The sequence below is a fragment of the Macrosteles quadrilineatus genome, unplaced genomic scaffold (genome assembly GCF_028750875.1).
Source record: "Macrosteles quadrilineatus isolate MER2022 unplaced genomic scaffold, UCM_ALF_1.0 Scaffold_8__2_contigs__length_117827958, whole genome shotgun sequence".
In the NCBI taxonomy this organism is placed as follows: domain Eukaryota; kingdom Metazoa; phylum Arthropoda; class Insecta; order Hemiptera; family Cicadellidae; genus Macrosteles; species Macrosteles quadrilineatus.
The window spans coordinates 5,433,297-5,445,612 of record NW_026542601.1 but is presented as its reverse complement, the minus strand read 5'-3'; the positions used below and the strand labels follow the sequence as shown (position 1 = coordinate 5,445,612).

Below are 12,316 nucleotides of genomic sequence, written 5' to 3'. Positions count from 1 at the left end.
AGTTTCCCTGTGAACGTGTACACAAGTACGGCGCTGTCAGTAGTTTCCCTGTGAAAGTGTATAGAAGTAAAGCGCTGTCAGTAGTTTCCCTGTGAACGTGTACACAAGCAAAGCGCTGTCAGTAGTTTCCCTGACGTAATGTATGTCACAGTACTAGTAGTGATAGCAGACAGCCAACTCAGGTCGGCCCGGGTGTTGTAGGCTGGGACGTTGCTAGGCGACCAGGCAGTTCGGCAAACTTCGCCAATCCTCGTTCCTCCTCGGTTTCCATACCCGAGGAGACCGCGAATAGATTTCAGTGATATCAGTTTCTCTTCTTCAATTCTCGTGTAGTGTCTACCGATTTCACTATGTGTGTTACCGGTTTCTTTGTGTCATGTAGTTCCACGCCCCCTCTGCGCTCTGTTCAACGAGATGTCTAACTCTCTGTGCTTTGGATTTTCCTTTATCAGGTAACTTCTAGGTACGGTCTCCTTGCATGTTCTCCAGGAACCACCCTCCATCTGGTTGCTTGGTCGTGGACCTGGTGACGAGGGTGTCCATGGTCTCATTGATCCACGAGGAGGGAGGGAGGAGCGTCCACCCCCCACCCCGGGTGGTTCAGTCCAAGAGTGGTCGTTTACGTAAATATTCATAGTCAGTGTAACGAGAATTCCGCATCAGGATTACAGTCTTAAATCTTAACGACATTTAAAGACCGGAATGCGTTTAAGATTAATCTACAGTTTAATACGACCCTAGCGATCTCGCTATCCATCTATTGTTCCCGTCGAGATTGTAACATTTTCTCCAAGGAAATCGTTGTAATGATCACTAATGTTCTAAAAGACGGTGGTTCACTAAAATCCGTGTTAAAATGTTACATCAAGCAAATCTGTTCATTGTGTTTGTTACAGCAAAATTTTATCAGCATAACAATTTTTAAAAGATTTATAAACACAGAAAACTTGTAGGCCTACTACAGTACTTTACTATTAATTCGAAAAATAATACTACGGTATTTTAAGTTTTATGTTAAAATTTTTACAATGCAATTGCATAATATCATTATAATATGGAACACACACAATATCAATTAAAGTAAGGTGTAAGGCAATAACTAAATAATTACCTATGTGTTTTGATAATAATTTCGCCACACCGGTCAGTTATTTTGAATATAAAATTGTCTCTGTGTTTGTTGAAACTATATATTTCAACCTATATATTTTTGAGAAAATATTATTGTGTTTGTTCACAATAATATTTTGACAAGTACGGATAGACTCAATAAAGACTTAATTTACTTAGATGTAATATTTTACCATTCTTATGAATTTTAACAATGTGTGTGTGTGGCTTTACTCAGCCTGAGTAAGTTTTTTTAATTGTTGTGCTGGCATTACCAAGTTTTTTTTTAAATACAGTACAGTAGAATAATAGTATACTAATGATGAAATCAGAAAACAATTAAAGCCATAATATGATTACCGGTACTAGTGGTATATACTCTGACACAAAAAAGTTGATTGAAATGAATACCTTCATAGATTAAACATACTTATACTTCCTTATTGATTTGTAATCCCTATGGATCAGCTGATGGCAATTTTAAGAATTACAGCAGTTCTCTAGAACAATGTAGCGATGCACATAGAATTTTGATAAATATTTCTTGGTGATAACCGACTTTAAAATCAATAGTAACAACGTTAAAAAAAAATCTAATCAAGAAGTTACCAAGCAAATTATTTCATCCAAATAAAACGATACATATACACTGTAGCTTATCCGTAAAATCTAAACAAAATATTACAGCGTTTACAGTAACACTTTTCCTAAAATAAGGGAACTATTTACAAGTACAGAATAAACAAATTATCAGCTTACTGTAATGAGACCAATCATGAAACATAAAAAAGTTTAAGATTTTACAATATGAAGAGAAATCTACATTCAGAATCCAAAGTCAATAGCAGTATTAATTTAATCACTGAAAATAAAACTCATTGTACGTTTGTTGACCTGATTAAAAAAAATAACATTCATTCAAGGGCATAAATTTTCTTTTACTTTCTCCCCCAATACTAGTATATGGAGGAAGTACTGTTTTCGTCAACATATTCGAGTTAGAGTTTTGAGTGGATATTTACGTTTTAGGTCTCCCTGGACTTAAAAAAGTGGTTTTCGAAGTGATGTATGTCTTTGTGTGTCTGGATGTGTACCTAGAGCTAGGGACAACACCTGTGGTCCGATTTCGATGAAATTTGGTGTGTAGGTTTTAATACATAAAATAACAAAAATAGGATTTTAGGAAAAAACCGGTTTTGATTTTACCTAGTATGTTCTGGTCCTCATAATTTTGAACGTTTTTTTCATTTTTTTGAAATTTTTATTTTTAATGGGGATTCCCCATAAAACCTCATAAAATAAAGGAAAAATCGGATTTTCTCAAAATTGGCTTGAAAGATTTTGAAAAAAAAATTGTATGTTAAAATCCTTTAAATTCTGAATAAAATAGTACAAATCCCATTTCTTTAAAAAGTACGGTTCAAAAATTATTGTAACTTATGTTATTTTCACATAAAAAAACACAAAATAACACAAAAATCGGAAAAGCTGGCTTTGATAAAAATTAATACGTTATGGTCTATAATTCTAAAAAAATAGTACACCCCATTGCTGTAAAAATTACGGTTCAAAAGTTATTGCAGCTTGTGAATTTTAACAATAAAATATCCTATTTACTCTCACCACTTACCATGAGGTTGTTGACAAAATTATGGGAGAAATTACGTGTCAGAATGCTGATACCGTTTATTTTTATTTGGAATGTGTGATTTGTATTTCCTGATAATTTTCTTTTCCGGTTGCCCACTCAGATGAGTCAACGTTTAGTAGTGGGAGACACTCGCGTTTTACACTCAAGTTAAGTGCTTCTCTTCAAGTCCTTCACGTTGGGAAGTTTCTTAACATTTTTGCATTGTTTAAACCTACACAAAATGGTGTAAGTAAAAGAGTGGAGTTTGATCAAACAAATCAGCTGTTTATAACCTTCTGTTCCTAGCTGTTGTTATCTAATCCTTCAATGAGTGCAATGTACGTACGTATTATTTGTCTATCCCGGGGGTGGGGGGTGGTGGTTCTGGAAACTCAAAATTGATTCTTGGCTACTTGTTGTAGAAATTTGAACTAGAAACAAAATCGGCCACAGTATCAGAACTACAACACCTTGCCTGGAGAAAGATTGATAAAAAAATTCAATCACACTCCTTAATCAACTGATTATAAAGAAAACATTTCTTCGTTATTGTTCCAACAAAACCGCATTTTGGTAAATCTTTCTTTCTTTTTTAATTTATTAAACATTTCCAGCATTTGCTTTTGGCAATATCATATTTTATGTTAATAATAACTACCATATAATCCCATTCTAATCAAAATAATTCTAGGCCTAGTAGTTGTTACAAACGTTAACCAGTGAATCACTTTTTGTATTATACAGGGTGACAAAAAAGTCTGGAAACGGTTTAATATCTTTTTAACTAAATCCGTTAGAAAATTCAAACCTTTCACATCAACTTACAATTATGAAAACTACTTTTTCCAAGGATTACCATTTTTTGACCTCTACCAGGGGACGACCCATAAGGAGTAGGTACATAATCTTTAACGTAAGCCTAGGTTGATATGCACATCATTTTAAAGGTCTGGTCAAGTGAAGTTCATTGCCGGAAACCGCGTCAAAAAAAGTTCATCCGTTACAAAATGGCGGCTGTCCAAAGTTTTTGCGGAATATACCTGCACAGGCCTTAGTATTGGCAAATACTCGTATTAAACGTTAGCTTGAGAGCTGAAACTGTATTTTAGTGTCAATTAGCTCATAGACTAATATTATTCAATCTTCAAAACAGATTTAAACGGGTTTCAGATTTTCCGGCTAATGTTGAATATGAGTATTTACCAATACTTAGGCCTGTGCAGGTATATTCCTCAAGAACTTTGGACAGCCGCCATTTTGTAACGGATGAACTTTTTTTGACGCGGTTTCCGGCAATGAACTTCACTTGACCAGATCTTTAAAATGATGTACATATCAACCTAGGCTTACATTAAAGATTATGTACCTACTCCTCATGGGTCGTCCCCTGGTAGAGGTCAAAAAATGGTAATGCTTGGAAAAAGTAGTTTTCATACATGTAAGTTGACGTGAAAGGTTTGAATTTTCTAACGGATTTAGTTAAAAAGATATTAAACCGTTTCCAGACTTTTTTGTCACCCTGTATAAGATTACACATAGATAAATAAACAGCATCTTATTGCTTGGCAAAGCTCGGTCCTCAGATATCTACTTTGCCAATTTAAGATATACTGTAGTATGGATAGATGTACAAAACGGTTTTTATGATCAACTAGCAGCTCTACTCATGCTTTGCTACGGGAGGGACGTGGAACAGATAAATTCGTTTCTTTAAATCTACCGTATGAAATAGTTACACATCCGTTATCGTTTTTAGATACAAAATTCAATTCCATAGTTTTTTTTTAAAGTCAAATTTTTTCAGGAAAGTAATGAAAATTCGTTAGGAGCGTCCATACTCATATCACAGACAAGATTATTATTTAATTCTTTTGTCTATACACGTATGAAACCACATATGATTCAATTTTGAAAGTTATGCTTTGTTAAAAGTGTATTCACTTGAAAAGCCTACCTAAATATACCATCAGCTGTTTCAATTACATAAGTTGATTCTATGATATTAAATAACATTAAAAAGTTATAAGGTTTACCAACAGGGTGCAGCACTATAAATCTTTTGCATTTATGAAACCAGCTAATTTGAAGCAACTATCAAAAAAATATTGCATAAATATCAAATAACATATCAACAAACAGCGTATTCCTACTAACAGCTGTCTTAATATAATTTTACCTTTACCATAGTTCGTGGAATTTACGTTTATACACTTACCATTAATCATAGGCATACATACCCCCGCCGCAGCAAACCTGCCGTCCAAACGAATTTGCATAAATTTATTTTCAATTATTAGTCTATTTAAATAACACTAGGTTTAACGTGTACCTAGGTGTTCAGCTAATTGATAGACACACATAATTGTTAAATATAATATTTTTATACATTAAACGCTAACATCTACCGCGACGTGTGTTAATATAAACATGATGGGATTAGCTTTTAGATCACCGGTTTAATCGATACTGGTTTATATTAGCCGATCTCATGAGGGATACGTGTTCAGCAGTGCCGTCTACTCTCGAATACATATCTTACTACTATATACTACATTGTCAAGAGTAGCACACTACAATAGTTTCAGATTTTCAGAAGCCCATCTTTTTATGTACCAGTGGCACCTAAAGTCTGGAACTATAATAATAAAAATATTTCACGAAATTTTTTATATAGCATTTTGGTTTTTCCATCATACGACTTCAAGTAAAAAAATATCAAATGTAATAAAGCTTGAATATTACGATCTTTAGATAAAAATAAGGCAAAATGGGGTGCAGTCTGACTAACTTAGCCTTATTCTACCCAATTTTACAAAAAAGGATAATATTATTTCAATTGTTTATAGGCTACTTTATCTAAATTTGGTGTCTTTTGATAGGAAATTAAAAAAAGTTAAAAATATTCACGACATATACATTAGATAAAAAACAATACGAACATTGATTGTGCAAGTATTGAAACCATGGTTTAGACAGTTATCGTAAAAAGTTAACAAAAAACTTAGAAATGACACAAGGGTTTAAACACTAAAAAGTGAAGAAATGTTTGAGAGTTTTCACAGTTAGGGGGAACGAGAAGTCGCAACAGAACCAATCCCTTACACCGCAGAATGGTTGGTTGGCGCTTTGGTTTGCGTTCGACATCCATTTTTCATGACCCTGTAATCCATTCATTCCCCCTCACCTGTTGAAACCTGATCAGCTGATAATTGATACGGGGATAAGAAAACTATCAATCAAACTGTGATTTAGCTCCTTTGCGTCAAGGCATAAAGAACGACTTTCATTATCCTTTTCATAAAAGGCTCCAATAGGAGGTGTGAGTAATAAACCTAGGCTGTTTAATATATAGGGCGTTCCTTCAGTTGTGGGATTGTTGAAATAAAATACATTATTTACTACTTTCAAGCCAGAGATGCACCACGAATATTATAACAGAAAGCGGTATGGATAATAAACAAACAAAAGACGTCACCGGACCGAATCCTATAGTAATAGCGTTAACATATGGTTTAAACAGTTCCATTTAAGCAATGTCAAATGATATTTAATTTTGGGTCAGTAACAATGGTAACATCATGTGTTTAGGTTTACGATCCATACCGTGTCTGTTCAAGTATTCGTGAGATGCACGCTTTCTTTCGTACGAATGAAATATGAACAACGCTAAAAATAATTGGAATCAACCATTTTATAAAGCAGGCTTGGATTAGGGTAGTTCTGGAACAGAACATTAATGGAAATAAAGTTGTTTTAGTAAAATAAAATTTTAGCCAATCTATAGTACTGGTTGATGATTTTCTACAAAAAGATCCACACAGAAACAAAGGGGAATAAGTGGTTCCCATAACTCAATTTTCATTTTTGGGGGATAAGACTTTTTTAACTGTTTTTATCTACGAATAAACTGAAAGCGCATTAACCTGGCTAAAGGAAAATAATAAAAGTAACGTAAGCAATAACTTAATTACTTGGGTGCAAACGATTGAAAAGTACCATAATACGAATTGTTAGTTTTACTTTTAACTTAGGTAAATTATTTTTCTTTGGAACTCGAAGATGTGTCAGTTCCTGTTTGTGCATAATTTTGCAACAACACATTTTAAATACATTATATGAAACTAATTAGTTGGATATTGGACCAGTGATTGAAGAAAATGGTTCCTTATATGAGTTAAAAATATATATATCAACTTGGTATTTGGGAACAAAACAACTAACAAACTTAAACCGGTTAGAGATATTAAATACAACAACTGTAGATGTTTTGCCATCTATCTGGGCCTGGACTTAGTCACGAACACTTCAACTGAAGGGGAGACTTGTGACATAATGATTTATGAAATCAGCCAAAACAAGAGGGGGGAAAAGGGGGGTCTGAAACACAGAACAGCTGATCGATCTTGTACAGGATTTGGCAAACCAAATGTCAAAACAGCTTAGCTTCTCAACTGTCCTGCTATACGAGTAGTCTTACACAATCATAGATTTAAAAATAAACAATCCTTATGGTTTTGTTTTCATGCAGGATCAGAGATGAAAATTTTAGCAGGTTGGTTCAGTTCACTTTAATAGACGTATTTTGTATAGCATTTTTTAAATAAAAAATTTATATAATTCATATGCATTGTTGATTACTGTATCCAGATTCAAAGTTTATCTTATGTTTTAGTTGATTATTTAGGCACTCACATACATTGTAATAAAATCAAATGTTTTAGGGTACTTTGATACTTTAATTTACTTATTAATATAAATAAACAAATGAATAAATAAAAAAATAAACAAAGAAATACAAAATAAATAAATAAATAATAAATAATAAATAAACAATAAATAAACAATAAATAAATAATAAATAAATAATAAATAAATAAATAAAATAATTATATGATTTTGTACGGATGGTGTAGATGTAAATTGGCCCCGTGTATAGGTCTTACCATGAGTAACGGTAATAGCTTATTACCTTTGATAGATTTATGATGTCTGCTTTACTTTTTGGCTACAGTTAACAACGGACAAGCCATAGTTCCAAATTCCTCCAGAGACAAGTTTTAACATTAACTACAAGTCTACAAAATAGACAGGATAGCCGAGGGATTTAGCACTCGCCTTTAATTTGAAGATTGCTGGTTCAATCTCGATCAAAATCCATTCTATACCCAGATGGCATTAGTAATTGGGCTTCCTATTGATAATGGAAATAGTTCGACAATAGGTCGAAGTTAGATGGTAACTATATCACTGTATGGACCATTCCCTTAAAACACACGTATATAATGCTATCGGCGTATACAGCACACACAGAAGTAGTAAGCAAATGTGAACTTGTACTACAAATCTCATTTATATTCATACCAACAAACATGATGTTGTCAACTAGTAAAGGTTTCGCATATGTTTTGTGATGATTCACCCAGCTAGAGCGTCTGTCACTTTGACAGTTGCAGTCAGCTGTTGGCTGTCTCAGTTTCTTGTGTCAGCTGTTTTACATTGTGACATCATCAGGCTGCCCTTCACTTTGAAAATACAAGTGTTATAGCCTAACTATTATCATTGTTCATTTATGAGTGAATGATGAGTGTGGGATGGAGTGAGTATCTTGTATAGCTTTGTTATTGACTTAAGACCAGCTGTTTCAAATACCAATGATAAGGTACTGTTGGGTCCAGTTTCGAACAATCAAAAAGCTACTCACCTTTCTCAGGATAAAACTAGCGGTCTTTTAATTACCAGCCGATTACTGTAATCACTCATCTACCCAATTCAAACGCCTCGCAACTTAAGAAATCAACCAGCTCGTTAACTTTTATTTCCTAATAAAATTTTATTTGTCTGTTCATACACAAATTTAAGAAGAGTTGAATGTACAATTGTTGATGTTTGGCCTGAGTTATAGTCCAATTTGTACGATAGTGTTTCGACTCACTCCCAGATGTCTGATTTGTTAAAGTTTCTACGACTTATCGTATTATTGTACCTACTTCTAATACCCTATTTCATTGAGGAGGTGGTCCCATATTTCTCAAAAATTGTATTGGAGACGCAAGTTATATACTATATTTCGTAATTCCTTGTAACTGTTCAACAAAGAATCTCCTCGTATAAGGTGAACAATGAACCTAGTCGTATAGAGGAAGCTACAGTTACCAAAGATAGGTATACAACATCAGTCGCAATCTAGAGCATAGAGTCGATATTGATGAGCATTCTTGTGGAAATTCCCAATTAAGTTTGGCATGCAGAACGGAGGACGTGATCGCAACTTGAATAACGTCAAATGAAGGGAACAATTAGTAAAATAAATGGTCTAGAAGTCACCGGGGGATTAAATTGTTGATAAAACGAATAGGGTTACCTACAAACTGGTTTTATCTTCCATCTGGCCACTTGCAGTCTTGCTCTATTCCAATTCAATACTACCCAAAGCAACATTACACCCTTATCTTTTGTAAAATTATTTTCCACTTACCAATTAACCTCGACATAGAATTATACCCTCAATACACTGTGATTACATAGCTCAAAACAAATAAAACAGGTCTTAATAGAGGAAGACTACGAAAATGTAATTTCCCCAGTGAGGAAATTGCCTAAAATGATTGTGCAAAGTGACATTTTTGTCTGAGAAAAGCGATGTACGGCTCTCGGCCGCGTTTTGAGTTATAACAATTTCCACGGTGGGAAATGGCTTCTCTTTCCCGGTAATAGCTCTAGGATCGCAGTTTGTCTTTCGTCCCTTTAAACATCGGCGTGGTCACATTTATGATAAAAATATAGACCGAGTAGAGTAAAAATATAAATACTCACTGAAAAAATATATATTACATACTCACGTAGTATAAATACCTTGCAAGTAACTTTGAAAGAAATTAATTTAATCTAATCTCAATTGCTAAAGGTGTATGCTTATAAGAATGTGATATGAAAAGGATAAGATCTAAATTCATGTTTTCGGCCCCTGGACTATATTAGCTTTGACAATTTTGTCTTCGCAACAAAACATGTAAGCTGTTGTGCAATTTATTGGACTATTTGACTGAGGTATGTAAAAACCCTATTATTGTATTAAAAGGACAAGCCTACAGTGACAGCACGTTTTCTATTACAAAATCGTCTTGCTGTACAAATGCATCGCAACGGGGTTAGGCGGGCCACAGGAACGGGGTTTTACGGGGAGTGTTATGGGGTAAAAATTGAATTTTCTAATTGTTGACCCTCAAAACACAAAATTCTCCAATTTCTCTCTATACCATTTTAAAGAGCTAAATAACAACAAATAGCTTAGTACATCAAATTGTTATTGTACGGTTATTGGTCACGGAAAAAAATCAAAAAGCTGTAAATTTAAAATTCCAATGTTATTCTTTCGGAGAATATTGTAAAATGTTGTAGTTTGGTTGTTAGTGGATATATTTTGATCAAACTTGGCAAATTTATATATTTTATACGAAGCTAATGATATTTAAAAACAACACTTTATTAGTCTCCCTGTAGCAGCATACCTAGGCACTTGTTAAACCTTATGTAAAAAAGAGATTGTTATTTATAAAGATTGTTTTTGTAAACACTTTAGAATGAGGTGTCACTTGAAGGGGGGGTTTACATTAAAAATATTGTCGAGTTGCCTCCGAAATTCCCCTTTTTGGAGGACATTTACAAAACTTCAAAATGATAAAATGAAACTTTCTTCTAAGATTGCAAGACCACCAAAAGGATATCTCTGTATATTTACTTATACAAATATTAGAAGGGAGGTCTTGACATTTTATTCACCCTGTAATAAAATATACTAAGACCTGTATTATAATCCTGTACTATATATATTGTAAACCTGTATTATATATTGAGAATTTCGATGGGCGATGCGCTCCAATGGACCGCCGATATGACAGTAAAGCATGATATGAGGTTTTCAGATCGTTAAGTCTAGATGAGCAAAGAGGAATGTTATTAGAACTGACAAAGGATGGACTTCCAATTTTGTCTTGTGGACACACATGCTCTCCTACCTGATTATTTTTCCTGTTAAAAAATATGTTTGAAATGTTAAAGTTTAGTATATAATACTGAACAAATAACAAATGAGTGTAAGTAAGATATGAACTACGTATATACAGACTTGCTATGCGTTATGTTTTAATTACTATCACTATGCGAATACACTAGGAAACATACAGCGTGACAATAATTAAGTTATGTTATTATATAAGATTATTATAAAAGATATTGATGAAATCACGGATCTTTTAAAGTTGGTTATACACTAGAACTATTTCGAGTTTGTGCACAAATTTTATGTTCAAAAAGAAGGACCAGCAATGGGCAATCCGTTCTCAGGCCTCATAGCTGTCATCGTCCTCAATCACATAGAAAATGCACATATACTCATGACCGACAATCGAACACTTGCTAAAATATCAACTTACCACCTATATGTTGATGACATTTTCGCCATTGTAGATGGTAATAGAAGAGAGGCTCAGTGAATATTATCTCAGCTCCATAACAATCTCAAGTTCACTGTAGAATTAGAAGAAAACCAGGCAATCAACTCTCTGGATATTACAGTTAAGAAATCAAACAATAATTTTGAGTTTGAAATATACCGAAAGCCAATTGCAAAGGAACACACGATTCATAAAACATCAAACCACCCTTGGTCACATAAACTTGCAGCATATAACTCCATGGTTCATGGACTATTATCATACCATTTGAGCCAAGAAGCTTATAATAAGGAATACTTATTAAGCATATCGCCAGAGTAAACGGGTACACGCTTCAAATGATTCATTTCATAATACAAAAGAAAAAAAGCAGAACATGAACATCAACAAAGAAAAGTCAGAGAAGAAATACATTAAAATGCAGTACTATGTTTAAATAAAAAACGTCATAATACAAATATTTAATAGGAACAATACGACGGTCGCACATTCTGTAAACATCACACTTCAAAAGTTTTTCCACGCCAAACCTGTCGCCACAAACAATTAAGAAAAATCAGGCATCTATAGAATTAACTGTGACGACTGTCCAAAGTACTACATCGGCCAAACTGGAAGATCTTTCTAACAAAGATTAAAAGAACACAACATCAGCAATACAGTTATGCCGAACGTTTACTATCGGAATCGCACATCTATACATCTATTGATAAAAACATGAAAATAGTTGAAGATTTTTCCAGTCAAATATTATGTTTGATATATATATTAACAAGCCACGAATCAAAGATGTATAAAATAAGAAGAACAAAACAAACTGAAATACAGATGGCACTGGAGAGAAGAAGAGAAGAAGACACCTCATGATTCAGTCAGTTTTGTTTAGTCAGTGACAGTGATAACACAGTGCTAGCCAGCGTTTACAATTTTAACCAGTGTAACACTTTTTATTCCATTTTAATAATTTAAAGAATCTTTTGACATTCCACAATGTACAATACATTGATGATGTGGCTGCATAAAATGAACTGAAAAAGTTCTAAGGAACAAAACTAGTTGTCATACCAGCAACTGTGGTTGGATAAGGTAATCCTTTTATTATATCAATAATAGTTATGTCTTA

At 33.6% G+C, this 12,316-nt stretch overlaps 1 protein-coding gene across 4 annotated transcripts in view; it reads left to right on the top strand.

Annotated features, from left to right (window-relative positions):
- Positions 1-289: 289 nt before the first annotated feature.
- Positions 290-12,316, top strand: part of LOC129000867 (probable G-protein coupled receptor 158) — a 53,452-nt gene continuing 41,425 nt past the window's right edge. For 3 of the 4 annotated variants that reach the window (XM_054427921.1, XM_054427919.1, XM_054427922.1), the window contains exon 1: positions 290-452. The gene's annotated coding sequence lies outside the window, so the exon portion shown is untranslated. Of the gene's footprint in view, positions 453-12,100; positions 12,280-12,316 lie in introns of those variants that run through there. The other variant, XM_054427920.1, reaches the window with a different exon arrangement.